Raw genomic sequence first — 9,513 nt, 5'->3', positions numbered from 1 at the left:
GAACATTTGGCTCGCACTGTCACGCTGCATCAGGCGTTTTCTATGGCACTGTGGGATAGTTCTGCTTATCCAGCAAAGTGCAATGATGCTGCTTCAGGGCCATTTTGCCTCCCCAACCCCCATGTCTAATTAAGTGGGAACTGGAAGTACAGTGTTCCTTTTTCACCCGATCAAGCTCTCTCTCCAGTCGCTCTTTGGGACAGAGCTTTGCAACTGCAGGTCCGCTGACCACAGGCCTGTGGAGGGAGTCACAGGCCAATCCGTTTTCATTAAATTTTGGGGTTCTGTTTTAATCATTTGCCATAGCAAAACATTTGCCTTTACCCTGCAAAATGGGGATCCATGCCCATAAGGTTCTTTCTGCTGACTCCTGTTTTCCTTAGACTCAAGGGTTATGTTAGTGAATGAGCCTGGAGCCTTCCCTTCTGACCTCTTGAAACCCTTTCTTGTTGAAGATCAGGCACACATGGAAGGCCCTATAATCCTTCTTTACTCATCACTGAGAATACAGTCAAATGTAAACTTTTATAAACTTGCTCTGCGTTATTGCTTGAATTGAATTGGTACAAAATGGTAGACTCAATGATGCGTGTATATTGATATCAAAAGACATTGTTTTATCCTTGTATTTTGTATGTACTCTACATAAAATAGCAGAGACTGCTGTCTACCCTAGGTAATGAGGACAATTTGAGGGCACAGATAGAAACCACAATTCCTGATTCCCGTTAACCAGCTTGATTAGCTACCAGACTGTGAACTCCACCACAGCAGGGACAATGTATTATTCCTTTTTGAATGTCCAGAGCATGGCATGAGGCTTGGTACATGACAACACTCAGATTGTTAAACTGAAATAATACATCTTTGTTTCACCCTTTCCAAATGCAGCTTTCTCGGGGAATTTTTAATGGACCTATTCTATTTCTGCTTGCAGTTCTAGGGAGCAATGGGCCATGAGATCCCATAGAGAGCAACTGTGGAGATTCTGCTCCAGATGACAGGAATCTGCATGTCCAGGCTTCTTTCTCTGTCACTGAGCCAGATGAAGCAGGGCTGTGTGTGTGGCACAACTCCAACTACAATTGAGGGAATACCTCAGTTTGGCGGGCTTGAGATGCTTCTACCTGTTTATTAGCGAGAGTTGGGAGTGGCCTTTTGAAAGGAGATTATTATCACTCATTCAGTGTGACTTAGATAGAAAAGGGGACTTAACTTTTTTGTTGTTGCAATTTTTATTAATTTATTTTTGTTACAGATGCCCCCCCCCCCATTGATACCCTTCTCCCGACCTCCCCCCGCCACAATATTGTTGTCTTTATCCATTGGCTATGCATACATGCATATAAATTCTGTGGTTTATTTCCTCCCCCCACCTTCTGAGGGTTGTCAGTCTGTACCCTACTTCTATGTCTCTGAGTCTATTTTGTTCATCAGCTTGTATTGTTCATTATAAGGGGACTTAATGTTTGAGGGGGAAAAAAACCTGTGGAAAATTTTACTGCAGATGGAAAAAAAAAAGGGGTTGCTTGAGGACAGACTCTAATACTAGACTAGAAAAACAGGGTTGTGCGGTGAAATGTTTACCAAGATGGCTGCCAACAATGCTTTCATCACTGAACACACATTCTCCCCTTCCGATCAAGTGGTGAAGTCTTTGGTTCCCTCTCCTTGAATTGGGGCTGGCTCTCTGACTTGCTTTGACCAACTGAATTGGGCACACATGCTGCTGTGACTTTTCAGCCTAGGCCTTAAAGGTCTTGTAGCTTTTGTTGTTATCCTTTCAGAAGCCAGGTGCCATGTAAAATATTCTGAGCTGTCCTGCTAAGAGGCCACACGGAGAGAGAGAGGCTCTGGAAGATAAGATGCCATGTGGAGGAGAAATCAGACTCCCCGGTTGATAGGCAGCACCAACTGCCAGACATGTGAGTGAGGACATCTTGGATTCTTCATCCACGGTTGTGCCTCCCAGTCAACACCACATAGAGCAGAGATGAGCCATCCTGTTGAGCCCGCTTGAATGCCTACCCCAAAGAATCATGAGCAATAAAATGATTAAGTTTTGGAGCCATGTAACCACAGATAACTGAAATAGCTCCAAGGATTGGCCAGGTGATAGTGTGACTCTTGTTGGCATTTGTGTGGTGTCTTTCTTTCTTATAGCAGTGGAACATGCCTACATTCCCAATACAACTTGAGATTGCCTCAGTCTGACTGAATATAACAGTGTATTGTCAGGTCTTCCTGCATGTGTACCCTGTAGAGGAAGGGCAGGTTCTCAATCCAGAGCCAAGCTGTTGGACTTGGCTCCCAGAAGGCACACAGATAAAAGAGGGAGTCACCAGTATAGATCCAGATTATTTTTAGGAGCTGCTTGTGTCAGTGAGTTGGTAAAAAAAAAGCACTAAGGAGATCTTGGGTAAATTTTTAGTCCAAATTGCCAGACTGGCTTTGTTTGTAGGTGGTGCTCAGGACTGAGGCCGCGATACTAAATTTGGATGTGGTGACTCTCAGGCTGGTATCTAGATTCCTGTTTTGTTCTTTGTGTCAGTCCCTTGCCTGTTACTCCCCTCTGTCTAGTGGGAAGACACAGCCTTGCTTTTATCAGTCTATTTTCTTGGGGATTAATGTTCTGGCCTTGAACCACAGCCTGGTAGTTCTGTCCCGTGATGCCAGTATTCCAGCTTGCTTGCATCACTGGATATCACCTGTTTAGGACTTTGTTCTGCTTGTCTGTCCAAACCCCTCTTCTCTCCCTGTTAAGACCTCCCTGCTTGCCTGGACTACCACCTGTTGTTTGCCGACATCTGCATGGTACCATGTTTCATCTGTTTTCTTCACTTCCTTATTGCTACCTTCAATTCTTGCCAGATCCTCACCGAATATGCTCCAATCTATTGAAATGTTGGGAGCCATTTAAGACTGTGTCCAAAATATAGAGTCTAATTCTTCTTCCACACAATAGCCTTCAGATATTTGATAACAACCTTTCCATCACCTTTAATCATCAATTTGGGCTAAATCTTGCTGCTTTCCACATTATCAATGTCACTCCTATGTGGATACAATTTAGCTTGTTGGTATTCGCCTTATAAGGTGGCAGACAGAAGTGATTCACATGCTTCAACAGAGAACATAGTAAGGATATCATTTCCTGTGGTAAAAGCATATTTTATATTTTACTAATTATGCCTACATTTATGGTATTATTTTGCATTAGCATTTAAAAAGATTTCCATCGGGAATACATCAAGGTTTTATGGGCCCTAAAGCTTATAAAACTTTAGGAACTCCCTTTAATAAAAATCTTTTAAATAAATATATATTTAGTTTCAAGACCTGTGAAAATAAGGAATCCTGAAACTTATGTTTTGTAAGTTACATTGTAAATCTGTCTCAAAGTCCCTAACAGCATTGTCTGGTTAAATTCCTGGGTCTTCTTTACCAGAACTGCTATCTAATTAGGTTTTCTCTCTGTATCAGTGAGTCTTATTAAGTTTAACTTGGGTACTTAACATATGGGAGATTGAATAAGTTAACACATGAAGGGACTTAGAACAATGACTAGCACATGGAGCACACAATAAATGGTAGCAATTATTATTTTTATTGCTTACCAGCAGGACCTTAGCAAATAATTTATCTTCTTGACTCTTAATTTCCTCTTTGATGTGATGGCGATAATACCTGCCCTGCCTTTGTCCTAAGTTATTGTGTGGATCCAATAATAAAATATGTGAATGTGCTTTGTTAACTGAAAAGCATCATATGCATGGAAGGCATTGTAACGGAGGTTTCATTCGGCATTGTACATTTTTGAAAAGGTTATGTTTAGGAAAGGAAAGAAGACTTTACTTTGGTCGAGGTGGAGTCACTAAAGATCATAGAACTGGGAGGAGGCAAAGGGCAAGAGGTGCAGATGCTCGAGGCAATGACCTGCACATCCTGTTGGACATGCCAAAGTTCAGAAAAGACGAAATAAGTAAAATCTGAGAGAAAGAGCATGTAGTTACACAAAAGGAAAGAACTGGGAGGTATTTGTGTGTGTGTGGCTTCACAGTTGGCCTCAACCTAGGTCTCCAGCCTCTTCTTCAGCCTTGTCCTGCTCTGGAGCCCACTCTCCCAGGCCTCTGCCTGGAGAAATCCCACTCACACTTTGGGTTCAGCATGTAACCCTTCCTCCGTGGGGTTTCCCCAGTTCCTCCTGTTCTCCCACAGGAAGAAAACTAGTTCCTCTTCAATGCCCTCTCTGTGGGGGCACTTCCACTCTAGCCCGAGAAGGACCCCGTTTTCCTCATTTCCGTGTCTCCGTGTCTAGTGTCGTCTGCCACTGAATAAGTGTTCAATAAAGGTTTAGTCTGAATTTGCTTTGGAGAAATAGGTTTTAAACGTTGGTAAATGGCATTTCAGATGGGGATTCGTGAGTAAGCACGCCTTGCACACAGGCATCAGCAGTCGTCACCCAGCGCAGGTTTGAGGGTTCGATGTCCTTCCAGCCTGGGGTACCCGGCGACCGGTCTCAGGGAATCCCGCGGGAAAGGGTCGCCCACGCCGGCTCGGGGGCGGGGCCTGGGCGGGGGGGCGTGGCGAGGCTCGAGGCGGTTTTCTTGCGGGGGGCGCGTCCGGCGAGGGCGCGGGAGGGGCTTCCGCCGCGAGGGGGCGGGGCTGGCGCGCCGAGTCCGCTGACGGCCCCAGCCAGGGAATTTCAATTTGAAACCTAGCAGAGGGAGGAGGCGGGCGCGGCTGCGGGACGGCTGGGCTGAGGCGGGACCGGTCCCCGCGGCGACAGAGCTCCTGAGGTGCGGTGTCCGGGTAAGGAGGCGTGCGGGGCGGCGGAATGGCGGGCCTGCGGCGGGGGAACCCGGGCCGACTGACTAGTCCCTGCGGGGCTGCAGGGGCGGCTCGGATTTTTCCTCTGGCTGCAGCTGGGAAGCTGATCCCAGGCAGGAAGCGGCGGCGGGACGGTCCCACCGGGGGGAGGGGGAGGGCGGCTGGCTTTGGGATTTCTGCAGTTCCTTTTCTCCTCTCCTCCGGCTCTCTACCGGACCCCATTCCCTCTCCGAGGTCCGGGTCCTGTTGCTCCAGCCCGGCTCCTCGCTCCTCTCCGCCGCCGGGGCCCCTTTCCCAGGAGCCGGAGCAAAATCTCGTCGGAGCCAGGAGAGGTAGGGCACGGGGAGGACTGTGCGGCTCCGCCCGGGTCCCGTGGGCTCAGGGTCGCGCGTCTCGGGCCCCGAGGAGCGGCTGGAGGAGGAATCCGGTTCCATCCGGGCGCGGGCGCGGTGAGAGAGCGGGTCCCGGCCGGGAACGGCCGCCCGCCTTCGGCGCCTGTAGATGTGCCCGGGGCCCCGGGGACGCGGCGGCGGCGGTGGTGGCCTTCAGGAGGATTTTGGAGGGGAAACCTGGGGCGAGGGCGCCGCGCCTCCCTGGGCCGTCGGCGTGCGTGGGCACTGCCGGAGCCGGGCGAGGGCCCCGCGCAGCCCCACGCGCCCCGCGGGTCCGACTGGCATCCGCTCGCGCGGGTGCAGAGAGGGACGCACGTTTTGCGCGCCGACCCTTACAATTCCGACATCCAGGCCATCTTCCCCACAGATGGCATTTTCTCCTCCGGAGCTGGAGGCAGAGCGTTAGGAGCTTTTTTAGGTGAGCTGCAGGGGAGGGAGAACAGAACGGAGCGGGCAGAGCTGGGGTTGGAGTCCGGGACCTCATCCCCAGCCTGCCAGCCTGAGACGCTGTCCCAGCAGCCGGAGGGATGTCTGCGCAGGGATGTCGGGCATTACAACCTCCTCTGAGGTCAGGTTTTTTTAACTCCCAAGATCGCCAACCTCCTTGGAGGTCAGGGTGTGTGTGTGTGTGTGTGTGAAGTTAGAAGAGCTATGGCCTAGAGTCTATTATTTTTGGGAGGGGTCTCTGTGTGGGATCTCTACTGACCGAGGACGCCTTAAATTGAATTCCCCTTCACCACAACCGCTGCCCCTATTTTTAAGAGCATTGGATGGGTGGGAAGGAAAGTGGAGAACCTAGAAGAGCTGTGCATGTATTTTCCCTTTTTTAACTTACATCTTTTCCTCAGTTTCTTGAATTTCCTGCATCTGAAATGGCATGTGTGTGCCAGGTGTGTTGTTCTTGTTCTTGTTATTTAAGCTTATTTTTTTTTGAACTTTTTTTTTTTTAAACAACTCTTACAGTGTTTTTTTTTTTTTTATTATTCTTTTCTTCGTTCCCTCTTTATTTTCCCCATTGTTTTTGTTCTTCTTTCATCAGAATCCATTATTTCTCTATCTCTATAATACGGTATTAACAATTAGCATTTTAATCGGTGTTCTGTTACGTTTCTCCTTGGGTTTCACGCGAGGGAAACTGAGTCAATTTTTTGGCCTCAGGAGCTGGGATTTAGAATTCTCAGTCTTTGAACTAGTTTCACTGAGAAACAAATAGCACTTAATCCTATTTGGTGTCCGTTTGCAGGCTCATTGCTGTTGCTGCCACTGATGGGGTTGCATTGCAGTGCAATCTTGAACTGTGATAAGGGCAAATCCAGTACATTCATCAGGCTGACACAACTTTTAAAGAGCTTGGCTGTGTCACCTGTCAGCCTGAGTGATTAGTCCTGGGATTTAATTTAAGAACTACCATTGAACTTCAGGTATCTACTCTTGGAGGTTATTGGAGAACTGTACAAGTGGAGATGGCTTGGCACAACGGCATGAATTTAGGGCTAATTAATCCTATCCTGTCTTCCTTACTTCTTGGCCAGAATTCCCACTGAAGTTAGTAGTGGTCCTGTGTGCAGAAGGACTGCCGAAAACAAGAGGCTGCTCGTGTAGAGTACCGGGAAGGGACAGTTTCTTTCCTTTTTCAAACATCCCTCTTTAAGAAGACCTAGTCTTAACAGTTCTTCAGTCTTTTACCTCCAGTTGAAGTACTTAGAGCACTGTATGTAAAGATCTTCCAGAGAAAATAATGTGGTTGAGTTGAGCCCCCAACTTCAAATTCTTGATATCTGAATTGGATAGGAATTGCTTAAAATGATTAAAAGTGGTAAAAAATTCCTCATTTAACAAAGTTAGAATTTCATTTCAGTAAAATTATACCTAACTTACGTAAAAAATTTAAACTGCTATGGAATATTTTTAACTAGGTTTGTGTATTAGACTGGGTATGTATATAACTGGATATGTGTATTAAAATCTGAAATTTAATTCCAGGTAGAAGGAAGCACATTTTCTGATTTAAGGGACAAATCTGAAGAGTCCCTTCAAAAAAATAACTGCAAGTATAAGACAAGGACATTCAGATAGCTCTTACTGTTTGGAGAACTAGTACAGTTTTTCTATGTAGTGACTGTTGGGGCCCAAAATTAGATTTGTGAGCACTTGGAGAATTCCAGGTTAACTTTGTGCTGATCTTAGTTGGTGAACTTGTTAGGTCCTTTGCTTCTTAACTTAACGTTCTTGTGGCTTACCCTTTCCAAATTACCAGTTCTAAAGAATTGAGTTTAGAAAACCAGTCCAGTCACCAGATTTCAAAAATAGATTTTTAAAAATCATAACCATGTCCACGTGAACTACCCAACCACTTGCTTTCAACTAAAAATACTTGCAAAGATGACAAAGCAGTCCTCAACCAAAATATTTATTGGTAAAATTACTCTGTAATTAGTAATATTGTATAGTTATGTTTAACATCAGGTTTTGCTCTAAAACACCACTCTCATATTACTGTGGTAGAGAATTACAAACGTTCTGTCTTTGCCATTTTATTTAGGCATGTGGGGTTTATGTTTTATATAACAGAATGTTAAATATTTTTGAAAATTTGACTTTGTTTCTGTTTCCAAAGGAAAGTATGGGCCTTTTTCTTTGTTTTTTTGAACTGAAGTAATCTGTTTAAAAGCTGTGTGTGGACTTTTTGAAAAGTAAATTGCTATATTTTTAGAAAACAATAAAATAGTTTATAGGGGTCAATACTGCTGAGAGTCAAATTTTGCATTTCTAAAATCTGTATTGTTACTTGGAGAAAACAAAGGACATGTGCCCACCTCACACCCCCTTTATTTAGAAACTTTTTCAGTGGCCTTGTTTGCTTTTTCAGATTCAGAATTACTGTACCTAACCATTGGGCACCCTTACAGATTTAAAAGCCTCAAGTAAATGTTTATGCTGGCTCCAGCAGTCAGCAAATACTAGCCAAACCCTAATTTACTGCCCTTTTATAGAATCTTGGAATCTCAGGGCCAGGGCTGGACCTTTAGGAGTCAGCAAATCCATTTTCAGCCCTTGCCCCTCAACACACAGACATTTCCAGCTTCTTTGGAAGGCCTGAGTTAATAGCAGGTTTGTAGAGGATTCCTCTACAGATTCCAGACAGACATCCTCTGGGATTGCTATGTTTTGGCACAAACCAGCAACTCGATATCCATAAGATTTTATCATTCCTCTGACTGGGCAGTGCCCCAGATTAAAATCTAAAATGGAGTCAATCCTGGTGTCATTAACTACAGAGGAATGGCCTCCAAATATAAATAGTAGAGTTATTTAGAAGTTACTGGTAAACCAAAAAGCAAAGAAATAATTACCTTGAATATCTGCAAGAAATAACTGATAGTGATAACCAATGCTTTTGTAAAGACCCCCCATCCCCCATAATTATAGTGTACGTCTGTGTATTTAGTATGAGAGAGGAAATATTATGAGAACAGGAATATATATTCCCTCTCTCATACAAAATACACAGATATGCACACGCTTTAAAATAAATATGTATTTGTTATGTGAAGCACCTATAAATTGTTTACAGTTAATAAATTTGATGAGTCAATTCATTGAACCTTTAATATATTGGAGGTGCTTTTAGTGACAATTCTTTGAAAGTTGGAGTTGACTTTGTAGAACCTGGTGCTGTTACACATAGAAATGTTGTATAGGTAATATTTCATATAAATGATTTGTTTTGCCTTCTGGATATTTCCCCTTGTTTTGTGGTTGGCTTGAGATCTGTGTGGGTTTCTTAGATGTATGTTTTTCATATCTAGAAGGTAGATAATCTATACATTATTTTCCTAAATACCTAGTGTTTGGGAGGGTATTTATTTATTTATTTTTATCCTCACCCAAGGACATTTTTGCATTTATCTTCAGATAGAGCGGGAGGAAGAGAGGGAAGATGAGAGAGAGAAAGAAACATCAATGTGAGAGACACATCCAGTGGTTGCCACCAACATGACCCCACAAACTGCAACTGTGTATGTGCCCTTAGCGGGAGCCCAACCCGGGCCTCTCTGGTCTGTGGGCCGACGCTCTAACCACTGAGCAAGACTGGCCAGGGCGAGGGTATTTATTTTTAATGAGAATTCAGTGGCCTCAAAATTCTCATTTTTTTAATTGTTTTTTTTTTTCTTTATAGATATTAGAGAGAGGAAGGATGAGAGGGTACATCGATTGGCTGCCTCCTGCATGCCCCCCACAGGGGATTTGGTCCACAACCTGGGCATGTGTCCTGGCTGGGACTTAAACC

General features: G+C 44.8%; 1 protein-coding gene across 2 annotated transcripts in view; it reads left to right on the top strand.

Moving 5' to 3' along the window:
• The first annotated feature begins 4,732 nt into the window (after positions 1-4,732).
• EPB41L2 (erythrocyte membrane protein band 4.1 like 2) overlaps positions 4,733-9,513 on the top strand; it is a 206,369-nt gene continuing 201,588 nt past the window's right edge. Inside the window, exon 1 of one of the 2 annotated variants that reach the window (XM_036248002.1) lies at positions 4,733-4,812. The gene's annotated coding sequence lies outside the window, so the exon portion shown is untranslated. Of the gene's footprint in view, positions 4,813-5,143; positions 5,163-9,513 lie in introns of those variants that run through there. The other variant, XM_036248005.1, reaches the window with a different exon arrangement.

The sequence above is a fragment of the Molossus molossus genome, unplaced genomic scaffold (assembly GCF_014108415.1).
Source record: "Molossus molossus isolate mMolMol1 unplaced genomic scaffold, mMolMol1.p scaffold_m16_p_8, whole genome shotgun sequence".
NCBI lineage: Eukaryota > Metazoa > Chordata > Mammalia > Chiroptera > Molossidae > Molossus > Molossus molossus.
The sequence above is the reverse complement of the archived record's forward strand: the minus strand, read 5'-3'. Positions and strand labels throughout refer to the sequence as shown.